The sequence below is a fragment of the Anguilla rostrata genome, chromosome 14 (genome assembly GCF_018555375.3).
Source record: "Anguilla rostrata isolate EN2019 chromosome 14, ASM1855537v3, whole genome shotgun sequence".
NCBI classification, from domain to species: Eukaryota; Metazoa; Chordata; class Actinopteri; order Anguilliformes; family Anguillidae; genus Anguilla; species Anguilla rostrata.
In genome coordinates this window covers 12,972,713-13,000,563 of record NC_057946.1, presented here as the reverse complement: position 1 = coordinate 13,000,563, position 27,851 = coordinate 12,972,713, and the positions used below count along the sequence as shown (strand labels likewise).

Below are 27,851 nucleotides of genomic sequence, written 5' to 3'. Positions count from 1 at the left end.
AAGTGAGGGGAGCAAAGGATCAGATAACCCTTAATCACATTGGGGGTGCACTGCCTCAATAATCAGGACAATATTCCTGAAGGATGTATTTATTTATGTCAATGTTGTGTTCATTTGTGCTAAATAACTCTCCTTCCTCCTTCTGACACATGCAGACTCTGAGCAATAATAATAATAATAATAATAATAATAATAATAATAATAATAATAATAATAATAATGTGCATCTTTGGAAGCACCCATTCATACCTACCTGCATGTCTGTCAACACTACATTTGTCAAATCTGCTAGGCTAAGCATAATTTTGTAAGCATAAACAAGTGTATTAATTCACATGAGTTGAGAAAACAGACTTTTCCCTTTTAAGGGATGTGAGCATGTTTTATTAACTTCCAAAGTTGCAGCTAATTGCCTTTAACATTACCTTTAGCAGTAAAGCAATTTAAAGCCTGTTCTCATGCATTGCTTTACTGACTGTGTTCAAAATTGCTAACATTAACTACTAACTGTATTTATTGTGCGGCTGAATAAGTTAGAGAAACTCTGCTCAGGACTGATTGCATGTTTTGTTATGTGTGTTTATTTGTGGAACTGACATCATGTTTGTGTTCTGTCTCAGATGGATGTCTCATATTTTGTGTATTGGTTCTTGGCATGCTTGGCCAGGGTTAGCAAAGATGTTTGGCAAATGTTTTAAGTTTGTTGGCCAGCTACAAAACTGTTTTTATTTTAGCTCTCCCAATGCTGATGCCAAGTCGGCACCTATGCGCAAACACACAAACACACATACTGTGCACGCACACATACGCATACACACACACACACACCAATGCACACATGCACAGACGCAAACAAACAAACACACACATGCACACATACACACATATAAACACACTCACACAAAGAAACTCACAAAATCAAAGACCCCAGCGAGGATAAATGAGGAATTCAGCCTTGTGGTATTTTTGTAATGTACATAGAGAATTATGAGAGTACATTTAATTTCTGTTTTTTACAACAGTACAATTTGAACCTGAATAACAGTCCCTTGGCATAGCCCGGTTGTTTATTGATTTTCTATATGCCCCATTATCTTCTGCCGAACTAAAAGATTGAAGTAGGCATAATGACAGCAGCACTAGAACCGTACAATAATCTGACTACCTGTGAAATGCCGCGACTTAATTCTTGAATTAATGTGTAATCGAGATATTGTCATTGTGTTACTGTGGGGAGGCCAATGCCTGAGGCAACACATCTTTCATTCTTTTTCTTCTTTTTTGGAGAATGGTGTATGGCGCTGAGGATGGCATCAGCCATAACATGTCAGTTTGTGAAATTAAACGAATGGAAATATTCTATGGATCATTCCTCAGAGTGCAAGCTACCATGGGCTTTTATAAACCCTTAGCGTTCCCCAAATACTTGTCCACCTGTCATCTGAAATTCTGATATATCCAAAGAATGTACCATGAGCACAGTGTCTATGCTATTAATTTCACTGTATTTTTACACCACATTTGCATGATTGTTTTTCCTATGAACTGCAATAAAAGCCATACTAAGAGCTTTAGGTAGTGCCACTCTTACCCCTGCCTTTGGTCTACAAAGGTGCTCTTCTGAAAGTGATATTGAGAGTTAATGTAACCGTCTTGCATGGCAGGTGGAAAGTGTATCATTAAAAGTGATTTATCCGTGTCCGTGGAGCCAGCCTGTTCCCCTTGGCCAGGGTTAATGCAGAGGGAGGTCACTGTTTCCATAGTGGATTTGCCAGGAGTTAGCGGCGTGGATGAGTTTTTTTGCATCTCTGTCTATGGTGAAGAGATGAGGCTGGCTACATTTCCCTGAATTTTGCTGAGGTCCACGTCTAGTCTAATGAGGGGGCAAACTGTGTTTCCCAAAGGTGTAGCTTGTGCCCGCTTCTTCCTTATTGGCACCAGTTTCTCTCTGTTTGCCCAGCAGCCTAGATCAGCTGCCATTGGTGCCTCTGCCAGTTTTGAGCCAGCTATAGCGGCATAGCCGATGTAGCGTCGACAACATCCGCGCGGTGCTGTTCAGCGATTTCTTTCATGGCATAAATCACGGAGATATCCCCGAGTGATTTTGGTGCCAGATGTCAGGCTGACATGTAACTGATCGTCTCTCGCTCCGTCTTCATCCCGCTCCAGCGCAGCCTCCCCCCCGCGAGGTTTGGCTCTGCGGCTAAATTTGTACACAAACCCGGGGCGTCGCTCGTCCGGCGGGTCAGGCGCAGACACGCGAGCGTGTGAGTAACGCTCTCCCGGGGGCGGCCGCGTCTTCGGAACCTCGCCGTCACGCGGATTAGCCGTTTCACATTCCCGCAGCGACGCGCGACGTCTAACTGACTGCGCCGCAGAGCACTGTGTTTGACAGGCCATTTAGTCAGAGCGTTGCGCTCCGCTGCCCTCGCGTGAGCGAAGCGCGGCCCCATTCGTAACGGCGGGGACTTCCCGCGGACTCAGGGGGAGCCGCGCGGCTCAAAAGCCCTTCTGCCAGGAGCAAGATGTTTATTTCCCAAGAACCCGCGTTTTTGGCTTCGTGTGAAACGTAGAATTTTTAATCCCTTGGTTTGTAATTGAAGCTAATTTTTAGTTCCTGCAGCATGTGTTTCTGGGAGACATGAGGTCACAGTAGCGTGTCCCATAGCAGACCGTTGAACCTCCTTTCAAAGGATGGACAGGAATGACACTAGGCATATATGCTTTCCATACAAAAAGTGTGAGGGCATAGAATAGGACACCGATAATTGTACACACCAAAATTCCAAGTTTTAAATAAAACCTTCCATAGTCCAATAAGTACAGTAATGTGCTCAATTAGTAAAATGAAGGAGTGACGTTTCTCAGCAGAGGAAGTAAAAAGATGCTACTCGTGATTGGATGCCAGCCCTTCTCAGTTCCCTTCCCTGGTCCTGCCCCTCCTCTGTCTCTGGCCTCAGGAGGCTGGATGACGTGGTGTCCTGGGTGGGTAGAGTGGGCCCAGCGGTGGGCCTGGACACCCCGCTCGGCTCCCGTACGACACCCCCCAACTGACGCCGCAGTGCCCTCCCCCGAGTCAGACCTTGATTAAGGTTGAAGATGGACGTTACGTAGATTTCAAACTGTGGAGGATGAAATGCAGTCAAGCTCAAAGGCTTTTTCTGTCACCATCCTCTCAGGTAAGTGTATAATTACAGGACTGTCAAGACTGACAGCTGGAAAAAATTCAACAAAGTACAGTCATAGAAAGGCAGTGTGAGAGATATACACAAAAAAAGCAGATTAATTCATTAAAATGTTCACTTAATCAGACGGTTGTATAACCGTCTCTTCAGTACAATCTTATCTTGAAGCTTTTCCCATCAGATATCGATTTCAGGCAGGTTGTTCCACTGAATGGCAGCAGTATATAAAAGGTGGATTTTTTTCACCCATTAACTCTTAAATGTGAATGGGACACAATCAGCCGAGTCACATGATTGCAGTGTCTCTGGAGTTGTGCATGCTTAGTATCTGAAGAATACCGTTTTGTTTTTGTGTTATCCTCAATAATCGAAGGACCGAGAGCATTTAGAGTCTGTGGAGGGCTCCATGTGGCACCCGAGACGTTAGTTGAATAGCCCTGCTGAATGTGATTACAGGAACACCTATATGCAGTCCACCATTTCTCCTACTCAGCATCATAGAAGGTCAGAACATCATAGGTTCAAATCCCCCAAAAACCTGTTTCAACTGAAATAGAAAAACATTCAAACTAAATAGCAAAAGGCTATGCCTTGGTGTGGTGACGTAAGAGTCACACAGAACCCGAGTTTAATAATAGTGTTACGGTAGTGTTGTAATAATAGCACACACCGGTGAAGGACATTGTCTGTATTGTATATGTTTACGTATTGGTTTCACAGGTGGAAAGGGAAATCTAATGGACCACGCTGCAGCATTTTTATTTATATACAATAAAACTACGATATGCATGTGCATTATTCTATCAAAAGGTATGTCTCAGTGATGCTCTTTCAAGTGTCAGTGAAAATCTCACTACAGAGCTGATGTTTATTTGGGCCAGGAAAAACCAGCAATTCTTTTTTACATTTTTTGCTGGGGAGAGTTTGTATAACTTTAAAACCAGGGAACAGATTTTATTGCTTCTTGCCAGAAAATCTCTCCCTCTGGACCGGGCTTTTGTGCATGAAACATCTTCCTGACTGGCGCGGAGAGGCTCAGAAAACACACCGCTGAAATGGCGGGTTTTAATGTCAGGGTCCGGCTCGCCCCTTTGTGCGCGCCACATGGCGCGTCTGGATGGAGGGTGTCTGGTAAGCGCGTGAGTAATGCAGTAACATAATCAGCCGCCCCCGCTAAATTTGAGCTGTGTCCTCGCGCACCGTCTGAAAAGTCTGAGATTAGCGGTATAAATACCTCGTTGACTGCCAGGACTCCATCGGCGCTTAACCCATGAAACCTCGCACACTTTCATCACGCTCGCGCGTACGCCCAGACCTCGGAGGCGAGGCGGTTTTCTGCTTCCTCACGTCTGTCTGGCCGTATGTACTAACCATGGTGTACCGTGCTCAGCTGCATCGCAGAATGAGATGTCGGTGCTGAAATATTCCCTAGCCTCTTAGAGTTACGCTGTGTGTGTGTGCGTGCATGTGCATGTATATGTGTGAGTGCATGTGTGTGTGTGTGGGTGTGTTTGTGTGCACGCGAGTGTGTGCGCATTTATATGTGTACTTGTGTGTGTGTGTTTCCGTGTGTGAGTGGATGGCGAGGTGAACAGTATATGTGTTTGTGTGTTGGGAGGGTGGGGAACAGTGGAAATCTATTTTGGTTGCATGTGTAATGCAACAGAAAATTTCCCAGCGATCTTCACAGTCGTATTCTACTGCTGTCGCTCTGAGACATAAAGAGAGGGAGAGGGGGAGAGAGAGAGAGAGAGAGCGAAAGAGTGAGAGAGAGAGAGAGAGAGAGAGAGGACAGCCTTCACAGAGAGGTGCAGGGCAGGAATACTGGTGTGAGGAGATCAGTGATATCCTACATATCCTTTGGGTGGAGGCATTTTCTACATGCTATTCAGAGAAAGCACTCCAATAAGTTTCGTTCACAAGCTGTGCACAATTCATTTGTGTTTAATATGCTGGCATCCTTCACATGTTGTTAAGTGAGCAGCACAAGTGCGCTGTTCAGGTAGCCACCCTATTACAATGGTGATTTAGTCACGTCTATTATGTTTGGGGTCAGATTGACCTCAGCATTATGAATCTACTCAAAACAGTCATGCGTCTTGCATATTTTACCCACACACCATGTTCGGAAATAAAATGTTTTAATGAAGTAACTGCCTGGTTGTTGTCAATATTTTTAATTGGATAATGCAGTAGATTGATCAATTTTTTAGCTCCATGGAGCTAACAGGGAGTTCAGTGTCAGTAAAGAACTAGCCCTTAAACCTCCAGCGGCTGTGTTTCAAGTCTGAGACACCTTTTATTCTGGTCACCAGCTCTGGACAATACTTCATTATCGGCCATTTTGTTTCCCAGAGGTGGTGGTGGTGTTCCAGCCACCAGGGGTTTCCCCATCACCTAGGCGATCTGGCACCTGCTGTCAGCTTGTGCCTGTGGTGTCAGCAAAGGCCGTCTGGCTCCAGCGGGTGGCTATGTGAGCTTTGGAAGAGGCTAGCGCTAGTGCGAATGCTCCTGAATTGATTAAGGATGTTTCAGAGATGGGGCAAGGCCTAAAATATGCTTTCCCATTCCAATAAACCATCGAGACAGAACTCAAAGTTGTCAGCTGGTAACCTTGTGTGAAACTCTTGTGTTCTCGTGTTCCAATCACTGTGAGATTGGAAGCCGTATTTTAAAACATATTACCTCTACTTAAGGGTGGCTAACCATGATTCTGCTCCCTTACTGTTTTCACTTTAAAATCAGATGATAACTCAGCCTAAAAAGTCTGGCTACATATGAGGTGATTTTACCATCTTCAACTCCTTTAATTGATCAGATCAGTACTATGCAATAACTATCAGCAGATCCCACATTTCCAACACTAGGGTTTTCCTGGTATGCTCTGGTATAGGCATGCCTGAACTAGTTTTTTCACTTTACTTCTGCTTGTTCAGTTTAATTAAGAAAAAACTACAAGGTAGATACACAAGTAACCATTTTTCATCCTGTTTGTTTATGCACATATCTTATTATAGTTATGTTATTCACATGTGTAGTATATTTTATGTTTTGTAACTGTAGTACAGAGCGTCTCATGATTCTTGCAGCAGCAAAATCTAGTCTGTCTAGCATGGTGTTCTTTCAGAAAAATATAAAAGCACTACTGCCATCTATTGGTGGGTGTGCAACAATGCAGCTGATTGCACGCCCAAGAGTGGTGAGTGACCGCGCAATGACACACGACAGGGAAGGTCATTCAAAACTCCAGGGGGCTCTACTGCATAATCTGCTGCTGTGTTTCTAAATCATTATAAACTGAGAACATTAAATGCACTGTCAAGATTGGCTGAGCAGGAAGATTGTCTCAACAATGCAATTAAGGCTTCAGATCAAGGGCTGTGATTATATAGACTAACGCAGGACTTAAATACAAGCTCCCCTGTGGACATTCCATGTTTGAAATGTCACAAATTCTATCTTTGCCCTTACTGACAAAGGAAAATACCTTTTGGGGGATTAAAAAGGATTTTGGCTTTGAACTCTGTTTTTTAAACAGCGATTTTGCTTTTCTTTTAAATTTGAGGGTGAAATCGTCAAAAATGTCATCCGCAAATTAAAAACGGCAAAGTGTATTTCTTTTGAAGCCATTTCCCATGTTGTCCTGAAAAGCCTGTTCTGTGATAGAACACAGAGATCAGGCTCCCCCTGCAGGCAATCAAATGATCAAATTAAAATGCAGCGCTATAAAACAAATAACCAAATCAATACGTTTAAAAGAAGATAAGAGAGCGTGGTTCTGCCCTTTGCCTTTCGGCGGGGAGAGTGCAGCGGGTTTGGCCGTATCATCGGGGAGTAATTGTGTGTGACGAGGCCGCATCACGGAGAGGCAGGGGACGGCCAGACAGCAGACACAATGCGCACTCTATATCAGAGCGGAGGAGACGCCGAAGCACTAGACTGAGACGGCTGGCATTTCACAGCCTCAGACAGCACCCCCCCTCGCCCCACTCCCCCCGCCCCTGTCCCCGTATACTCACATACACAGACACACAGACATGCACACGCGTGCGTGAGCACACACACACACAGACACACACATATACTCGCACATAGTGCCATAAGAACTCACATACACTCATGCACGCAGGTGCACACATGCAAACACACATATATACACACACACATGCACACACACATACTCACACATAGTGCCATAAGAACACACATACACTAATGCACGCAGGTGCACACATGCAAACACACATATATACACACACACATGCACACACACATACTCACACATAGTGCCATGAGAATACACATACATGCATGCACACAGGTGCACACATACAAACACACACATTCACACATTCACACACACACATACACACACACACACAGTCACTCATTCACTCACGCACACTTCTCAGACATAATCACACATTCATCAATATGCACATATTCACAGAAACTGAAACTATTCAGCTATGTAAATAAATAAGATACCAAATGTAAGCAATTATATTTTGGATTATATTTTTATGCCTTTTTAAAATACATTTATAGTAAAGACATAAAGCATACAGCCAGCCTGAGATGACACACAAGTCAACCTGCTGGCTCTTAGTGTGACTCACTGAAGATGAGGCAGGGATGTTTGAATTAAAGGGTCTTGGTGTGCCTTCCAAGAGCAGCTCTCTCTCAGAACAGCAGAACACAGTGTGTTTTCTCAGCCATGGTATTGACTTAAGGTCCCATTCTATAGTACAGGCATCTTTCAAATAAATGATGGCGCATGAATGTTTGTGCTTACATGTCATTTATAATTCTGATGCCATGTTTCAAACGCAAGCATGGCAATGTCTTTCAGAATTCACTAAAACATCACCATCAGATCAGTGGCTCCCAAACCTGGTTCTGGGGGACCACTGTGTATGCTTGCTTTCGTTCCAACCACAATTTAAATCCCAGAAATTGAATAGGATTTTTTATTTTTGTGCTTTTCAAGTTTGGATGGATTATTTGCCCAGGAGGTACCAAAATTGTTATTGAGCTGATAAAAATATAGGCTGAGGTGAACCAATAGGCTCCTAATTGGTGAAAGTATGGACATATGGCCACCAAAGCTAACCATTTGGGAGGCACACAGAATTCACAAAACAAAAAAATAAAGAATTCAAAGACAAAGCAAATGACAAGTCAAACCTGAATTGTGCTAATATATTTAATAAAAAAATAAATAAACTGAAGCACTTGTGTTGAACAATTGAATTAGGAGCCTATTGATTCATCTCAGTCTTTAATATCATCATTGTTTCATTGCTACCTCTTTTTATGTAATCTTAATGGCATGCATAACTATTCCTGGCATAATGTGACTTAAGAGGGTAAATAATCCCTCTAAACATGAAAAGCACATAATTACGACAAATTAACAGCTTGTTAAAATTCTGGGACTGCTACTGTGCTTGGAACAAAAACCAGCATACGCAGTGGTCCCCCAGGACCGAATTTGAGAGCTGCTGCATTAGATGTTGAACATGAATGCAATGTTGCCAAATTAACATGAACATGAACATGAATGCAGTGTTGCCAAATGCAATTTAATATGTAAAGTGCTGCAAAATGAAACACGTTTTCATCATTGCATTTGGATTTTTTTGCTCATTGATGATTCATGTATTTTTATCATAATGGATAATGCCAAAAAATTAGCTGTCTTCTTGGCAAATTATGGATCGATCTGAATGTATTAAATAGAGTTATAAGATGCACAGTCTCAGTTGTCCAACAGAGGGTACTGTTAACCAAAATTTCAAACTAAATACGGACATACCAGACCACAAGTTAAAAAATCAGATTTCGGGCAGTAGTGCTTGTTCACCAAGATCCCTTCTATAAATTTTCTCTTTTGTCCTAAGTGTAATAGCAAATACAAAAAGAGCAAATGTCAGATACACAAAACAGAAAACAAAACAGAACAATTTGTGGCTCTCTCCTGCTTTAGGCAACTTCAGTGATTCAATGATTTATTTCATAACTTTATGTTATACATATTTCATCTTTTTATATTTTCCAGTGCATTCTTACTTAGCCTGTCCAGTACTGAGGCACACGGTAAGCAGCATGAAGCTGTCGGGCTTCTGAGAACAGTAGCAGTGTCCAGTGAATGTGGGCTGGGCAGAACCAGTCAGATACTTGCAGGGAATTATTAAACCAGGTTATTAAACCTCTACTCACGGATGTTTACGTCGGGTCCGATAGGATTCCCTCTGCCGATGACTATCCCTCCCTGGACTGTCCTTGATTCTGAAGTGCAGAGGGTTGTCAGAGTAATCAGCATGACTGAGGACAGTGCTCACAGCTGTGAGGAGTTTTTAACAGCCACTGGATATCTGATCTCCCATTATTATAATACGAGGCATAATGAATGCCCTCTGCTTAAGTGTGTGAAGGGAACAGGCATGACCCAGTGACAACAGCTATTATGACTCTGATCCGAAGCCTTAGCAGCTCTCTGTCATTCTAATGCTTTGAAATTCTATCTGATGCTTAATTGAATTTGTCTTGGTTGCTCCTCTTCTGTTTAAGAGCCACTCTTCTCAATAAACTTTCATTCTCATGCTCTGACACAGCCAAGCTGAGCTCGACCTGCACAACTGTACCTTACTCTATGTGCAATTTCAGGCAGCAGTCTACCTTTATTACCAACTAACACAGTGAACTAACCAACACACTGAATGCAAAATAAATCTTTGTTACCCATAGTTAATCCGCAGTTACTACGGCCATGTGCTTTACAGATCTCCAGGCCTTTTTCAGTATAATGTCCAGTGTTAATTCAACTCCAACAGTGTTATTTCAGCTCTCAACAGATACCATTTGGTTGCACATTCCAGAGTGGGACCAAATGTTTTGAGTTGAATTAACACTGTTAGAATGGAGTTAACGCTGGACATTTAATTGTGTAGCAACAACTCACAGGCTAACATCAAAAAATGCCATGCACAAATCCCCCTCTAGTGAGTTTAACTGGGTGCTTTATCCCAGCATCCAGCTGAAGATAGTTCAAGTTCAAAGTGGATGTGAGGACAGACCAATGTAAGGATTCGTGTTGCTGCCACTTTCAAGTCCTCGGCTGAGCAACTCACATCTGGCAGAACCATCTTTTCCAGGAGCATCATCAGAGAGCTCGCCCACTTGCCAGATCAGCAGTTCATTCGATAAGAGACCTGAGATGCAGACTACAAAGAGTCCTTTTACTGGGACTGAATGGGGTCTACGCCTACAGACTGGCAGCGCAGAGCAAGGCTACAGACTCCACCCACACAGCCTTTCCACACATTTAGTTCAGAGCGCACTTGCCTGTGATTTCTGTACATTATGTGTGTGTTCACTGTGGTTCTCCTATGAAGCCTGAGACTGCTACAGTAATTCGGTTCCGTCTTAAGGAGGCCAGGCACGAGCTCCAGCCAATCTCTCTAGTCAAGGACCATATCGTCACCTCCACTGTAGTGTGATTCCTGAAACCCAGCACATGCATGCAGGCAGACACACACACACACACACACACACACACTCAGAGGACCGTCATCACAATAACATCAATACCATACAATAATTGTCCCGATGCTTCTCTACCTAGTTTTCCTTCAGCCCTTGGGAAAAATCACTGGAAGTTCATTGTATTTATCAGTAGAGCTGTCTGCTCCACGTCTGTCAGTCATAAAATCATAAACCCTCTAGAGTTACCCCAGGAAATGAATCACAGGAGCAATAATAATACCATATCGTAGAGGGGTAACAATCGGTGCAGGTCTGACCTGGCAGCGAATCAGACACAAACCTTTATGCCACTCCAGCGCAAGCAGCAGAGTCAGATTTCCCTAGTTCCTGTCGTCCTGGTTTTATCATCCCCAGTGGTATAACAACAGAAATGCAGAGTCTTCTTGTTTTTCCATTTTTATTTTATAGAGCTCCTGCTGAATCCAGTCCAGACCATACAGCTTCCAGTTTCTGCATATATGCTACAGGACATCAGTGCTTGTTAGTTTCAGTGGCTCAATAAGCTCTTGGACTGCCTCCATATTGGCTCTTCTCCAGGCAACATTAAATACTTGGCAGTGACTGGACAATTAGGGCCCCTTCATCACAGTAGGGTGTCCAGTTTGGGATCCCTGAGAAGCAGGCCCATTGCCCCTAAATGGCGACCCACTAGCAGACCTGTAAAGAGCAGCTTTCATTCAACAAAGCTATTAACACCATGCACAGAGGTTGTTTAGTGTTCACCTAGTGCTCACCTAGATGCAAATGTATTTGCAGAATCCACATACAAACAGGTTGCTCTTGGTGTTGGTCCTTAGGTAAGTCTGCCAGGGCACTGACACATTGCAGCATAAAAGATGGTCACAAAAGGCTAGAGGTGACAATAGCCTCTTTATCAAGCACTGTTTCAAACAATTATCCCATTTGCACCACCTCAATAATTTAAGCTGATAAAGTAATTTCCACTGATTAAACACAAATAATGATTGACAGTGATGTTTGCAAGCGACACTTTGATTGAATTCAGTTTGATTACTTACTACTGTGGACATGCTGCAATATTTTAAAATGTTATACAGGGGCATGCTAGGTTTTCTGGGAAATGCCCAAATGAAAAATAAGAGCAGTTATATAACATTTAACTTGCACAAAAAAGTAAAAAAATAAAATTTAAAAAATCATGATGCAACTAATTAACTAGTCATGGTCTTCAATCAAGGTTTGAAATAGAATCAGGTGATTGGGCTAAAACACTGCTGCTTTTCGTATTGGACACCCCTGCTTTATATGGATGCATTTTGCTTTTTTTTTTTTTGCAGTGATACTAAGTCCTGGTCCTGTAGAGACACAGAATCTGCTGGTTTTTGTTTTTCCTAAAGATCAGTGATTGATTCAGACCCAAGAAACCAGGTGACCTGAGTTAACAGTGTAATCAACTGCTTTAACTGATCAATTGCTGTGCTACTCAGGTGCTGAGTAACAACGAAAGCCAGCAGACCCTGCAGCTCTCCAGGAGTGAGGACCACTGGCTCAAAGACATGCTTTTTGCAGCATTTAAACTTCCATCCATGTTCACTGTCCTTCCTGACTCTACCCACATTACTGTAGATTGAATGGTTGTTTTTATAAATGCCTCAATTAGAAACTCAACTGTACAATTTGTCACTTGACTGTGCTGTTGGAGTGCCTATGGGGACCCCTGGAGGATAACCATTGAAACACACAATACGCGGCCTTAGCAGCGAATGTTTAAATTTAGTTATGTTAATAACCTGATATATCACATCAAATAATGAGTATGCAGATAAAAAAATAAAGAAAAAAATCAACAGGAGGCACATGCAAAAAAAAACAAACAAAAAAAAAAACGGTGGCCATCTGTAGGGAAAATAATGATATATCATGTACATCAGTTTATTTTTAGAAATCCCCCAGCAGCAAAGCAGACATAACCTAAACCTGGAGGGTCACACAGAGTGAACAAATAAAATAATTAATAAGCATGGGAGGGCCTACGCAGACTGAAGCCCTGTTACATCTTTATTCACAAGTCTGAGAATGTTGTTAGTCAGGCTGGGCATTAGTGCTCATATTAATCAGGAGAAAGCACTTACGTTACTCCTACATTGTAAGTTGCTCTGGATCAGAGCATCTGCTAAATGAGTGTAATGTAATGTACTCTAATTAAGGAAATGGAGAAAATGGCTCTAAACACAATGGGATGGAGAAGATTTGTGAATGGCTGATGCTCTCAAGGGTCAGGCGAGTCTTGCAGACGTACAGGGCTGTACAGGAGTGTCTCCCACAATACCAAAGCACAGAAGTGCAGGCCACTCTTCTCCCATTTGACATGAAACAGAAAACACACCAGCAGCGATGTCACTTCACTTCCATGAACAGGATTAATGGCCCACTTCCTGTTCTCAGCCTTGGCTACATGATGAAGTCTCCTAACACCGATAAGGAAGATGACTGTGTGGGTGATTTTCTGTCAGAGCAGCACAATGTTTTTTTCACTCTTATCATATTTTCTCTTTACATCATCCTGACACCTCTTTTCTCTGGCACGAATGCCAGAAAGCTTGTCTCTCTATTCATTATCTACTGATTAGTTGAATGCAATTCAAAGCCTTGTGCCAGCCTAGCTAGATTTAAATTTTAATGCAGGACCACATCAGTTTTGTTCACTGCTCCTAAAAACTTCTTCAAATAAGTATTCTGAATACGATGTGTTAATAGTGATTAAGCCTGAAGTCAGCTGTGATAGAACTAACAAAAATGTAGCAGAGTTCATGAGTCAGGAACAAAGTAAATAAAAGGAAGGTCCAAAACTATATCAGATTTAACAGTACTCCAAAAAGGTGGTTTTACACTGAAAATGCTGGAGCATTTTCTAATTTATCATTTATATTGTACGGCAGGGATCTAGTGAGGCCTGAACTCCAGTCTCCAGGGAGAGAGGCAAATAGTGACATTTGATAAATTCATTTATTATCGCTATATAGCAGGTTGTTCTGCTGCCGCAATTCAGAATATATGTGCTGTATGAATACAAAATTAAAATAGCTGTTTAGAGCGGTTGATTAAATTATTCAAATATTCACTGGATATTTTTGATGTTAAAACTGAATTAATATTTGGGCGTGAATATGTGCAGATCTGTTTTAACATCCACTGGGGATGCAAGTGGACACCATTCAGTTCCATCGTTGGTTCTCGCCCCTGGTCCTGGAGGACCACTGGGTCTACTCGGTTTATTCGTTCATCTCCATTAGCTGATGCCGTGGCAATCAGCTACTCTTCCTGGGGTCCACACCTGACATACTGTACATAACACATTACATGATAAACATTAAATTACATTAATATACATTAATATAAAATGCAAGGATTACATTGATATAAAATAAAAAAATTACGTTCATATAAAATTCAAAGCCAGTCAACACTGAACATACATTTAAGTTTCGTTGTTAATGAGCACTTTATTTATTAATTAAGGCAGTTTATTACAGAGTTAACTTTGCAGGAGTGGCTTGTGTTGTCAGGCTTTCTTAGAGTTAGCTGATTCACCTGTTTTTTGCTTCCATTTTAATTGGTTGGCTTGTTTTGTCATTTTTATTGTCATTTAACTGAAGGTTGAAATAAAACGCTTACTTTTACCAAAGCAGAAATACTTGGAAATTCCGACTCTGGAGCCTGTATTTTTTGGTCCAAGCAGTGAGTCATTGGAAAAGTGGCATCCCCTTTGAGAAGAAGCTGAGCGTGTGAAAGAGTAGTCACAGGAAGCTGCATTAGAAGGGACTGACGGTAAACTGCAGTTGGCTACAGGCTCTTTGTTTTCTCTCACAACAGCTAGGCGTGAAGGAAAGTCGTGATGTTTCTCTGGAACTAACAAACAATCTGGCACATAACTCTGGCCTCAAAAGGTCAGCATAGTTTCATCTCCCTCTCACTGAACTCAAATAGAGTCCATCGCTCTCTCTCTCTCTCTCTCAATCTCTGTTTATGTCTCATTCACACAAACCCACACCTCTGTCTCATACTGTTCCTTTTTTCTTCGTAAATTGTGAAATAGCGGACATCATAAAGGGTGAAACCGCATTTAGCTGTTTGAAAAAAAAAGAATGGGAATTGCCTGAAATTATGCAACACTTGTACCTTAATCTTTGACTGAAGCCCTCAGATGAGAGGGACAGCAGGATGTGTAGAACTCATCTTCCCACAATTTTATGCTCGGCTCTTCGGTACTGCCTGTCTTATCCAGCACCACATGTTTGCACATTAAACGTTTTGCCATTCATACAATGTGTATATTTAATTATTTTTGTGTGGTGCATACACTACTTCAAACTGAGTATCACAAGTACGTAACTTAAATCACAAATAAGATATTCTAGAGACCAGACACATTTATGACTTCACCACCAGACCACCATTAAAAAATAACAATCCACTATTATAGTATTTGTTCTAGTATACTATAAGGTGTTGTAGGAAACATAGACACGGTGTACATACTGTTCTTCTTTTATATTTCAACCCTGAGACCAGCTTGTTTTTACATAAAACCGCCACATTAAGTTTTACTTTCACAGATATGATAGCCAGAATGTTTCCAAGGCATGTTCCTTGCATAAAAACCAGTGAAACAAATGAAACAGATGCTTTATTTATTTTATTTAACCTTTATTTATCCTGGTGAGCCTCACTGAGATGAAAATCTCTTTTCATGAGATCAGTTGCCGCTAGGCTGCAGCACTCAGCATGAAATACAATACAGCACACTACAATTCAAAAACAACAATATAACAAAGGGTCTTAAAAGACCTCAAAGGTCAACTGCATCTCATCTGTCTCGAACTAGTGTGAACATCGAAACGTTTCTATAACACGGATAGGTGCGGCACTGTGTAGAATAAGGCGCACGGCCATGACGTTCTACATGCTATAAACACAGGCTGAGATGGCATTCAGAGCCTCCCCCTCAGAGAGACACGCGTTAATGTAAGTCTCAAAGGCACCTGGTGTTCGGCTGGCTACATCTGCAAACCCAGCGCAGTCGCACATCCCGGGGGAAAGCGGTGTGTTTCTGATTTATTTTCCGTTGTAGTTGGCAAAGACCCCATGGGAAAGCACTGTGGCACAAACAATGCGGTTTTGAGTGAACTATGTGTGGAATCCCGGGGTTTTTCCTGTTAAAAAGCCTAACATTTGGTCACACTTTGTGTAAAGTATGTTTCCCTTAGGCCTTCATGGGGCATGTATGCTGCATTTATTGAGTATATCAGTAAAAGCAGTGTACTCATAAATGCTTTGTATTATGTACAATGATGTTCTCGCATGCAAATTATTCCAGGTAATGCCAGTTGACTAAGCTCACCTCTCATCCCCAGCACCAAAATCCCTTCTCACTTGCTTGTAAATTACTTATAAACATTTCATATTGTGTTAACTAAGGTGATATGCATGCTACATAAAAGCTTTTGGATTAAACATATGTATGTACATTTACACAGTGCACAGTGTGATCCAATATTTAAAAGACATTATGGGTAAATAACTCCCAAGGTGCATTGCAAGTGACAGAAGTCATAACCACGTCACAAACTAAAAGGGAATAATGTGAAAAGGGAAGGTGATGTTTCACAGCAGCCTCAATGCTAAATATCCAGGTATGTCTCAAGGACAGCATTTCTTAAATAGGCTAATAAGGGCCTGGCTGCATACAGCTGCTGGATTCTACTGCTGCATAGTGGGGGTCTGCCCCAGTTACGTTTGGGCAAAAAGTCCTCGGTTGTGGTACTGGAACAGCAAGCCGATTCACTGACCGCAGCATAACAAGCAGGCGTTCGATACCAGTCATGGTAAAAGCTAAACGGACGGCTGTAAACTCAGGTCATTAGGCAGGGTCTGCGTGTTCATACCGGCACGGTCCAAACCCTGAATGAGGCTTTGTTGCGACGAGTTCCCGGACTCTGACCACGTTTACGATCCCCGCAAGGCTGAAACGTGTAATGCAAACGGCCTGCTGAGACCAGCTCTCATCCACTACCCACGGTCGTGAGCGTATCTAAATTCATGCTATTACACTGTAATAGACCTTGTGGGAAATTACAATGCGCTGACATCTTTGTAAATACAATAAAGATGAAACCCCAGTACACTGGTATTATTTCAAATCATTTTTCAAATCAAAGTGAAGTTTTTTCTTTTTTTTTTTTTCTTTTTTTGATGGATTTCCAACATAGTGATGTTTTTCAAGTAAAAATAAAAATTCCCACACATACTGTGCGGTCAGTGCCAAACAGTAATGGAATTTTACTGTACTGAAATGGAGGAATCACTAAATTTATCAAATAAGCATGCTTTTGTTTTTCAGACAAAAATACAGATGGTAAATGGCAATATTGAAAAATTCATCTTGAACTGCTTGTGTCTGGTTTTCTCCAAAAATCTTCCAGCATTCCAAGCGATTAGGTAGGCAGTGTTTTGTGAACAAGGTGAGCTCTTTTCTGCTGAGTTCTAGAGAGAAAAAAACAGCTGACCAAGGGGTAATAAACCTCCATCTCATTACGGGATGTACGGCTCATTCTGAATTTTAGTGCTATGGACTTTCCTGCTGTAGATACTTCTTCATTCCTTTACCATCTGTCTAAGTGATCCTTCAGCTATGTGCTGAAAAGAGATGTATTTACCTTTATAAAGTCATGTAGATCATCTGAGATCTCAGTTCTCATTTACAATGATGACCTGGGGAATGAAAGCCGGTAAAAAATGCAAGGGATTGTGAAGCTAAACAGATATAGAGGGCAATTAGGCGGGTAGTTCTAGTGTGACAGTTTTTTATGCTAATAGTCATGTAACCTCAAGCAGCTTAACTGAGTTTGTGGTACATAAAGTTTATCGGGTGGTTCAAAATACAGATGCATGAAGACAGAATATCACAAAAAAATCACAGAATTTACTCTCAGAATTTCACGCAGAAATCACTCCTTGACTAGCAGAACCTAAAGAGATGAGACATCTCTCTGGCTCCTGGAGTCAGTTAGTCAACTAGCTGCTAAAATAGCTATATAAATAGTGAACAAGCTATTAAGTTGCTTCACATTGTAAAACAGACTTTAAGCAGGTCTGTCTGCTCCAAATTTGGCTCTAAAACAAACAAAAATGTATGAAATGTAAAGGCAGTGCAGTGTAATAGATAGGGAATTGGACTTGTAATGCAGAGATTGTGGATTTGGGACCCAGTGGGTGTGCTGCTGCTGTACCTTTGAGAAAGCCAATTAACCTGAATTAATTCAATAAAATATCAGGCTTAATGCAAGCATTGCATGCAAAAATGTAATTTGTTAGAGTTGCTCTGGATAAGAGTGTCTGCTAAATGCCAAACTGTAATGTAAGGTCCAAGGTAAGTGGCCTACCCAGATAAACTAGAATAACTACCAGATCATTGATCGTGCAGTTTTAATAATAAACATTTCATGTCATTTCATAAATATCTCTTGGATTTTCCCCATCCAGCACTGAAACTACAAGCTTCATAGATAATTAAAAAAAATTGTTTCAAGAACTTCTCTCCCTCCCGTGTGATCCTATGGAAATTAAATTGAGATAAGTAGGATTGAATTGAAAATGTCACCACTCAGTACGGTAGATCTGATATGTTAAAGGTCAAATGCAGTTCACAAAGAAGGTTCAAGTGACATCCCAGACCTAACAAAATCCTTATGACTCATATGTTGACTTATGTTGAGTTTATGATATGAAATTGTATTTTTCCACAATTATTTCTTCATCAGATGTGAACCACTGGAGCTGATAGCTTCTGGCAACTTAAAGTGGCATTTCGTTCAATTTTTAGACCCGAAACAGACAAAATATGAGAGATGATTTCCATGGGGACAGCAGAGGAGGTCCAGAGACACAAGCCAGCAGATGTCACAGGAGAACAGGCTGTGCTGGCGTTGTGAAACATGTTCTCTAGACATTTGTGCCATTGGCTGCCCCAACGTCTGTCTTTAAAATAGATCACGGAGGCAAAACTGTGTGAAAGGGTTAGGATTACGGGAAAGGGCCCACTCTGAGGGCTCATTATTCCCCTCCGTTTATCCCCTGTTCTCCACTCAACGTCATTGTTCCGGGAAAGCTCGTCATTTCAATAAACCGAGACATCGGATTCATGTCCTTATGACAAATGTCTCGATGTTTACTAGGTTCGTCAGCCTTCAAATTTGCTTAAAAGCTGCTTTGTATGAGAAAAGAAAAAAAAGGCCTTGTATTTTGCCGATGGTTTTAGGACGTGTGCTTTCAGGAGCCCTGTCACAGTGGCCAGTGGGAGGAGTCAATGAGGTGCACTGAACCGGTGTGCGTGGAGTGTGCTCCTTCCCATATCGGTCTCTTCTCACAGGCCCCTGTCCAGGCACTCATCAGGACCAGATTACCCAGGGACTGGTTTATGGGTGACTCAGTGAGGGCCGGGGACAGATTATTGAGAGCTGCAAGTATACAGACATACAGAGTTTAAATTGCTGCACATTCATGCGAGTCTGTGGCTGCAATGACTCCCATCCAAAAAGTAGAAATTCATTCTGCTTATATGAGCTCCATTGGATGTAGCACTCATTGCTCCCTCTCTCTCTCTCTCTCTGTCTTTCTTTCTTTCTCTCTCTCTCTCTCTCTCTTTCTTCCTTTCTTTCTCTCTCTCTCACTCGTTCACTCTCTCTGTGTTGAGTAACAAATAACTGCTTAATTACATGGGACTGGTTAGTGTGCGTGATTTAAAAATAAATATCCCATAAATCATTGAAAGTTGCTGTTCATTAGCTTAATCCTATTTCTTAAAGGCAACTAAATATGTTTATAAATATTGTCAAATGAGCAGTGGCAAGTTGTTTTCAAAAAGAGGTTTTGCCATATAAAGTGGATCAGATTGTGAAATGAGTGAGGTAACAATGATCAGGACACACGCTCAGTACTCACTATATAGTGCTCAGTTTAATGTTCTGGCAGGGTCAGCCTGCCAAGATAAACACAGCTCCTCTGGCTCTGGGAGAGGAGCTTAATTCATTCCAGAATGAAGTGCCTGACTCATACATATGTGGCCCAGTAGATGGCGCCAGAGGCCAGAACTTCCCATGGTTTCAACCAAGCAGTAACACACCTGATTCTACTAATCAAAGTGCTTAGCAAACACTCTACTGGTTGATTAGTAGAATCGGGTGCGTTACTGCTTGGTTGAAACAAAAGCCAACATCCACACTGGCCCTTTCTGGATAAGTTTGGGGACCCCTGCTCTAAAACATGGAGTCTACAGTGCTGGATTGATTAGTACCTATGACTCTGATCTTAAACCTTTGTAAAAGGTGATCAGGGTTGAGATATGTGGCTTGTTCTGGTAGTCTTCTCAGAGTCCAGCTCCCCACTGCCTCATATTGCCACCTAGTGGTCACCCACATTTCAAGGTGGTGCCTATACCGTATTTCTGCTTCCACAGAAGCCTACAGGTTAGTGGTTCACTTTTTTGGAGTTTTTGATATTATTTGGTTGCAATATATGTTTTCAATTGGTCCAGATAGTTTGTTTGAGTCTGAGAAAAGATATTTTTCTAACACCTACCAGCTTTATAATGGCAATATAGTATAGCACATTTTGCAAGTTGGTTTTAAAACAAGAAAATACATTTCAAGAAATTCAAAAGCAACTTGTTCAGCAATCTTATGTTTCCAGCGGAAGTACAATGGTAAATGGACTGCATTTATATAGTGCTTTTATTTAAACCGCTTTACAATTGATGCCTCGCATTCACCAGAGCAATTAGGGGTTAGGTGTCTTGCTCAGGGACACTTCAACATGCACAGGGCGGGGGATCGAACCGGCAACCCTCCGACTGCCAGACAACCGCTCTTACCTCCTGAGCTATGTTGCCCCTACATAGACAAGACATTGATACAAGACATTGATTTCATATAATTTATTCACAATTCTAAACATAAATATCAGTTTGTATATGGTGCTGGTACTTCTTTCCTTGACTGTAACAGTCTCAGGTTGCATTTGCTTTAGGTGATAGTTGCAAACAAAAATAATATATATATATATATATATATATATATATATATACAGCCTCTGGAGGTATAACATCCCTGTAAAAGCAGCTTTGGATTTACCTGAAGTGTATTTACTTGCTTTAACCCACAAACCTCTGAAAGCCCCAATATCAGATGTTATAAAGCCAGCAGGAACTTCTGTAAGAATCAGAAATATCCTTCATATTGCAAAAAATGATCTGAGCCAAACAAAATCATACACTAAAGCTGAAAAAATATATAAACTTTAAAAACCCAGAAAGTGAACTATCCCTTTAATACACATAATATGAAAGCAAACCAATCTTTGATTTTCTCCAGGATTGTTACTGCTTGGATTTTCTTTTCCAGAGATAAGGTTAATATAGCAAAATGTCTTTATCACTGAGGTAAATTATCTTCATTTTGTTCTACTGGTAAAGAAAACGCTCCCCTGATCTTTGTTTGGTGCCTTGATCACATCTGAAGTTGGTTTCAGGCATGATTTAGGGTCAAATATGAAGATTTTATTAAACTAGTCATATTAAACTAGCATTCATTTTGTTGATATACAAATACAGCTGCAGCTTTCCTCGTCAGACACCAAAGGAGTAGAAATGACTAAATAATAGTTTTAATGTGGTCAGCTTCCGAATTTTAAACATTAAGTGAGAGACAGTGATAGATATTTGGATTTGCTATCCAGATGTCTAGATGGATAACATTCTTTATACACAGGTGGTTTCTGACCCAAAATGTGACCCCCCCCCATTTCCCAAAAGTACTTTTGCCTCAGTTCAGTTACCTGAGATCTGGAATGAATTTCTAAACAGCCGACTTAATGAGGCATTCTGAAGCGCTCTCTTCCCCTTGAGTAAAGGAGCTCACATAAAGGAAAATGAGCAGTTTGAGTTTATAGTTACAGTCAAACAGTTACAGTTTGATATTTCTGGCTGCTCAACTGGACGCTAAAGCAACTTCGAAGCCCGTCAAACAGTAAATTCTCTTGCCCTGTCTCTTCTCCCTTCTCCGCTCAGGCATTTGGAGCACGTCGGCCACCCATCCATTAGCAGAGCTGATGAGAATATGGGTCCCCGGGCAAGCGTTCAGCTCTGACACCAAGGTTCTGCTCCCGGACAGGTGTTGATGTGTGAGACACTATTCTAACGCTAACATGGCACAGCTGTCATAATAGGGCCTGAACGCTGCTCAACACCACCGTAGAGCACCACTGCCAGGGCAGTTTATTTCTTTACAGCTGAAAATGAGACATCTCACGCACACAAATATGTGCATGCAAACGGGTGTACACGCACATCTGTGTGCACATCTATTTACACATAGACAAGTATACACACATACGCACACAGACACGCATGCACTCATTCAAGTACAGGCTTGTATACACACGAGTGTGCATATCAACAAATTATAATGTTGAGTTCTCTCTTTGGTGCAAATACAATTTGAGTGCCCTTTTGACCCCTTTGTATCATGTCCAAAGGTTAATACCTTGCATTGAGAACAGTACATATTTTATTTAAAAAAAAATAAATATAGAATTCATACTACAGGTTTCTTACTGGTTTTAAAGAGTGTGGTCAGTTGCAGGCATTTTTTATATGAGGAAAACTCCTGCGATGAATTTGATTATTTGCAGAAGAGTAACTGGCTCAGCTGTTAATTTTATTTGTGGTCCAGGTTGCGTACGGATGTTTCCTGTTATGACAGTTATTAAACCACAGACTTAATAACCGTCCACTGCTGCTGAGCCTGAGCCCCACCACATGGCTCATCTCCGAAACTGTTTACGGGCCCCTGAGATGGGTCTGCGCAGGCCCTCTTTACAACACAGGCACCATTTCGCAGAGCTTTGTCATTAGCCACATGTGCTGCCCAGAAAGTGAGCTGCTCTCGTTTCACTAACTGCGTCTGTGAAAGACCCGCGCTCGAATCTCTTTTAATCAAAAAGAGGGAAAGATCCAAACACACTGCCATTACCTATGAAACTGCATTTTGTGAGTCCAATGTGTCCTTGACTCGAAGATCTTTCGTACTGAACAACAGAAACTTACTGCGAAAAAATCTAAGCCTTGATCATCTTGTGATACTGTAAACCCTTACTGGCTGTTTCTGACTGTAAATTTCCAATATGTGTTATCATCCATTTTGGATAAACAGCTATAATGCTGAGATGTCATATTTTTTAAATTTCTTCAGACACAACAAGGAACAGGAATTAGTCCCTGGAGCTTAATCTTTAAAAGTGCATCACCCAGTCAGAAATGAGATATTGGTTTATAACTGTAGTAAAGCAAAACCTACGGATGTGGTAGCGCTAACAGTTACACATTTCTGCAGCGCTGCTTTTCCTGGCGGCTTCATTTATTGTTGGTGACACGCACATCGACGCGCCGCAGGTTTATTTTTATCCGTGCGGTTCATAGTTTACACTGCTGAGTGATGTTATGACAGTCCTTCAGCAATCAAGCACTTTCTACAGTAAAAAAAAAGGCTGGAGACCCAGGAAAACAATAGTTATATCCGTCGGTCTGTACGGAGGGGTCACGCTCTCGCTTTGATAATGTAAACCTCTGGGAGTGTGAAGACGCTCCTCCAGTGCGGTTGGGTGGTCCGAGGATCCGCTCTTGGTTTCTGTCTCCGTCGGTCGGCATGCTGGACTGGCTTTCCTTTTTAAACAGCTCATTTAAACAGCGCATTCCTTCACATTTCAGCCGGGGGAAATCCCCCGACTGGGTCGACAAGATGCGGCCAACATGACAGAACTGTCTGCGCTCACAACATTCACCATAACTTATGAGACAGAGAATCAGTGGTTCGTTTTTCATGCCTCGTACTATGTGCTAATTCAAAATAAAATTAACACTGTAGATCAAGTTAATTTAACTCAATGGCTTAAATGAATCACCGGTGCCAAAAAAATACTGAAAACCAGCAACATGGCCCTCCGGGACTGGAATCTGACACCTGTGATGCATGCTAATAGATATCATATAAATATAAGCTTTAATGAACATGGATGGGAATATAAACTGACTACATGATAAAAAAAATGAACTGTGAATAGTATAGGGTTAAGAGTCAGTAAGGGTCAGCCCTACTATACAGTGAAGGACTGTGCTGTTGGGTGGAGGAAAAGGAAATTTGCTTGTTCGCCACATGTTTTACCAGATAATGCGAATTCACTGCACACTGCGTGCTTATACAGATGGCAACTGGGACAGCTCAGCAGTCAGCCACAGGGAAAACAGCTGTACAGCCTGAAATTCCACAAAGACACTGTTAAATATAAAAGCCAGCAGAAAGGACTCAGCAAAGATTACTCTCAGGATCTGCTATCATGAGATACCTGTTTAATAAGCTGGGTATTATTTTAGTGTTGGCCTGTTATCTCCTGCATGTGTGGGGGCAGTACTGCAGTTCTTAGTCCCTACAGTGCGTGAGCATTGTGCTGTAGCGCTGTGCAGTTAGAGCGGGCTGCAGTGGGGGCAGTCCTGCAGTTCTCTGTCCTTGCAGTACGCGAGCAGGGCAGCGCAGTGCCGTGTGATCAGAACTGGCCGCAGGCTGACGCAGTGCAGCTGTCCCGTCCATGCGGCAGCAGAGCGGGGTCGCCCCAGTGCAGCTGAACCGGGCGGCGCACGCCTTACGGTCATCATGCGTTCGGTCCTCTGGAGGAGGTGCATGCGAGCCTAGGAGGCGGGCTGCAGCATATTGAGAAGATTACTTTTCACAATCTTACAGACTTTCACCGTAGAGGGGGGAGAGCTCACTTCTGCCTTTGCTGGTGTTCCATAGTGAAGCACCCACCTGCGTGGGGCACGGCAGCCATGTTCGTACCAGAACATCAATCTGCACGTAAGCTGAGGTCGATAGAGGTTCAGAGAAAGGGTCCCCTTCAGGCTTTAGTGAAGCCCTCCCCCCACCACCACCCCCCAGTTTGTGCTGGGTTTTGGTTTGAAGCGTGTTAGATTTATAAAAGGCAATTGACAACATCTTTCCATTCACAATATTTAGATAATGACCCCCCCCCCCCCCCCAAAAAAAAAAAAAAAATCCTGGAATGGCCCATGAGAGGAGGAGAATTAAGCTGGGAATTTAGCCAGGACATTGGGAAACCCCCTTTGTCCCCTCCCCTGCTCCTCCAGGGTGCAGTCCAGAGAGACTTTCCCATAGCTTCCCCCATCCTTGGCTCCCTTTGTAGAAAGTAATAATGTACAGTAATGTATTGTTAAAACATGGACTTTTTGGAAAGCTTAATGTTAAATATATTTCACAATAAAGTTTTCTTTTAAAATTTATTTTAGCATTTGAAAATGGAAACAGTATGTTTATTTTCCCATGATCCAATATTTTTTCTCATCTTGATCATGTTTCAATATATGGCAACATATTCTATTTCCTTATAAGACCATCTCACCACACACACTCATCTGAGTTTGAGCCAGCCTGGAGGTATCCCAAACACTGTTAAAATTTATATTGATACCACGTTAGGCAGGCTTACTTTAGCAATAAGCACACAAGCAAAGCCTGGAAACATGAATATAGGTCCTAAGGCCCCTGGAATTAGCGGAGAAGATTAGCGGAAATTATTAGCTACGCTACGTTGCCTGGTTTAAACAAACACCCATGGGCTTGTCAGCAAAGCCTCGGATGAACAATAATAAACTTATCTCATCCCTTTGCCTCTCTGCGGCTTGCCATCAACATACTGAAGCAGAAAGGATGAGTCCAAGATGACAGCAATCACCTTTGAGTGCAGACCCTGTAATTTCTCCTTGAAGACCTGGCGAACGGAAGGTAAAAGACAATAATCAGACAATAATAGATCATTGTGCATTTAGATTTGCTCATGAAATTTTGTGGATAGAAAGAGCGATCTTTCTGCTGGTAAGGTACTAAGTGTAAACTATTCTATGGAATGGATGAAACAGAAAAAAGCATAAAAATAAGTTTAAGCTGAAAACTTAACCACTTGAGACGAGCCAGCTCATTGCTGCCACCAGGTGTAACACTGAAGTAAATTCACAGACAGGTGCTGTGTGTGACAGAGGCATGAAAGCAAATGCAAATAATGCATCAGAGGGTATGCAAGGCGATGGAAAAAACAGACAGGGCACCCACAGCCTGCCTGCTTAAAGTGTCTTCCTCCGACTATTGTCTGTGCAAGCTTGGCTTGTGAACTGGTGTGAAAAGAAGCAGCTAGTAACATCATATGCTTCAGGGGAGAGTCCGTGCTTGTTTAAAGAAAAAAATAATAATAACAACAATATAAAGACTCTTAGGATGTATGTTCTAGCCAGGAGACACAGCATCATAAAGCTTGGAAGCAATATCAGACAAACTATGATTAAAACAGCTAATCGCCTACCCCCTTCAGATGACATCATTTCAACACCCGTAGATTCACATCCACCTGTCCCACTGGCAATTTTAGTTTTGTATTTTAAAATGCCAAAACATTAATGACAGTGGCCACTCTACAATCAACAGCCTGCCCACCGCTAGTGAGACGTTTACCGTTTCCTCTGGATCATTAGGCACTGGCTGTAAACTTCACAGTCTGTTTCCAAGGTCTCAGCCTGCTGTGGCCATGTGTTAGACAGGCACTTGGCGATAACTTATTAAAAACCAGAGTGGATGCACTGTACAGAGCACTGCACTCATATCTCCTCCTGCTTATTCTGATTCATACTGGGTTGCTGTAGTCACAAAAACCCAGAGGAGCTAAAACTTTGAATTTCATTAGGGAGGGTGCACAGAGTACTAAAAAAAGGATGCCAAACTTTAAAAAAAATAAAATTGTGGAAAATAAAATGATTACTTAAGAAAAACTATATCTCTGAAGAATGATATTAGTGCAAAAGAATATCTTCTTATTTTGAGCAAAAACATCATCAGGTAACCAAATCTACTAATAGCGAATTATTTCTCCCTTACTGGGAAGGCTGCCCACCATTTGAGGGGTTTTAATATTTTGTGTCTGTCGATTGAAGTTCACAATTAAATTAAGTTCATGATTAAAACACTGCAGATTCTATGGATAAGATTCTATTGGTAAACCTCAATGGCTGGTTTGAAACCCCTAAGAATATTCTGAAATCTTCTGCTTGTTGTACAGTACAATTTTCTACCTTCCTGATATATGCTTATATTGATGTCCATTTACTGCTGTAAAAATGGTCAAGACATGTCTGCCCCCCTGCCACACATACAAATGTTATTTAAACCACAGTTTAATTTAGATTCCCCCCAATATATCATATTCCAATCGGCGTTTCAAACTGTAAAAAAAAATTATATATATATACAGGGCTCTCGACAGCTAGAGAATCAACCTACACAAAGCCAAAAAAATAATGACATGCACTTTTCCCCATATATATTACCCAGACTGCTAAATTGTGCCTTGTGAGACTCCATTTCCACCTAATTCTCCACACAATGCGTTAAGACTCTAAATGCTATAATTGAAAATGATTGAGGTAAAAGGATCCTTTCTCAAAAATCTTTATCCAAATGTCAACAGTCCAGGGCAGGAATTCTCCCTGGAATGGCTTAAGTTGTGTCTGAGTTTCCCTGAAACATTGCTCACTTTTGTGTAAAAACACTGCTGCTCTCCTGATGGATATGAAACATCTGAAATACATCAATGCAGTTTTATGTCAAAATGTTCACCGTTAAATAACTTTTCATGGTTATTGGGGTGTACTGGCTGATTTAAATAGATACATAATACTTAGAATACTTCCTCTGAGCAAGCCAAACATCGTGGTTTCCCAGAATATAATATTATTCAACAATTTGGAATAGCAAGCCAGTCCCATATTCATATAGGGTAGGATATGGAATGGCCACAATCAAAATATTCAATTATGCTACACTTAGTAACCACACAAGAAGCCGAGGACATTTTTAGTTTGTTGCTGAGGAAACACAAAGCCTGCCATTGAACCTGCAGAAATGATTGTCTTGCAAATTGCGATGCACCTCTTTGTATTGAAGTCAACAGGTAGGCAGCTATAGGCACTAATAGCAGGAGATTACAGTA

General features: G+C 41.6%; 1 long non-coding RNA gene across 1 annotated transcript; it reads right to left on the bottom strand.

Annotated features, from left to right (window-relative positions):
• Window positions 1-9,392: 9,392 nt before the first annotated feature.
• Window positions 9,393-11,601, bottom strand: LOC135240004 (uncharacterized). The gene is made up of 3 exons (XR_010325543.1): window positions 11,468-11,601; window positions 11,014-11,390; window positions 9,393-10,690 (listed from the first exon to the last, which is right to left on the bottom strand). It is a non-coding gene; the product is annotated as an uncharacterized LOC135240004 (long non-coding RNA).
• Between the last annotated feature and the right edge of the window lie 16,250 nt (window positions 11,602-27,851).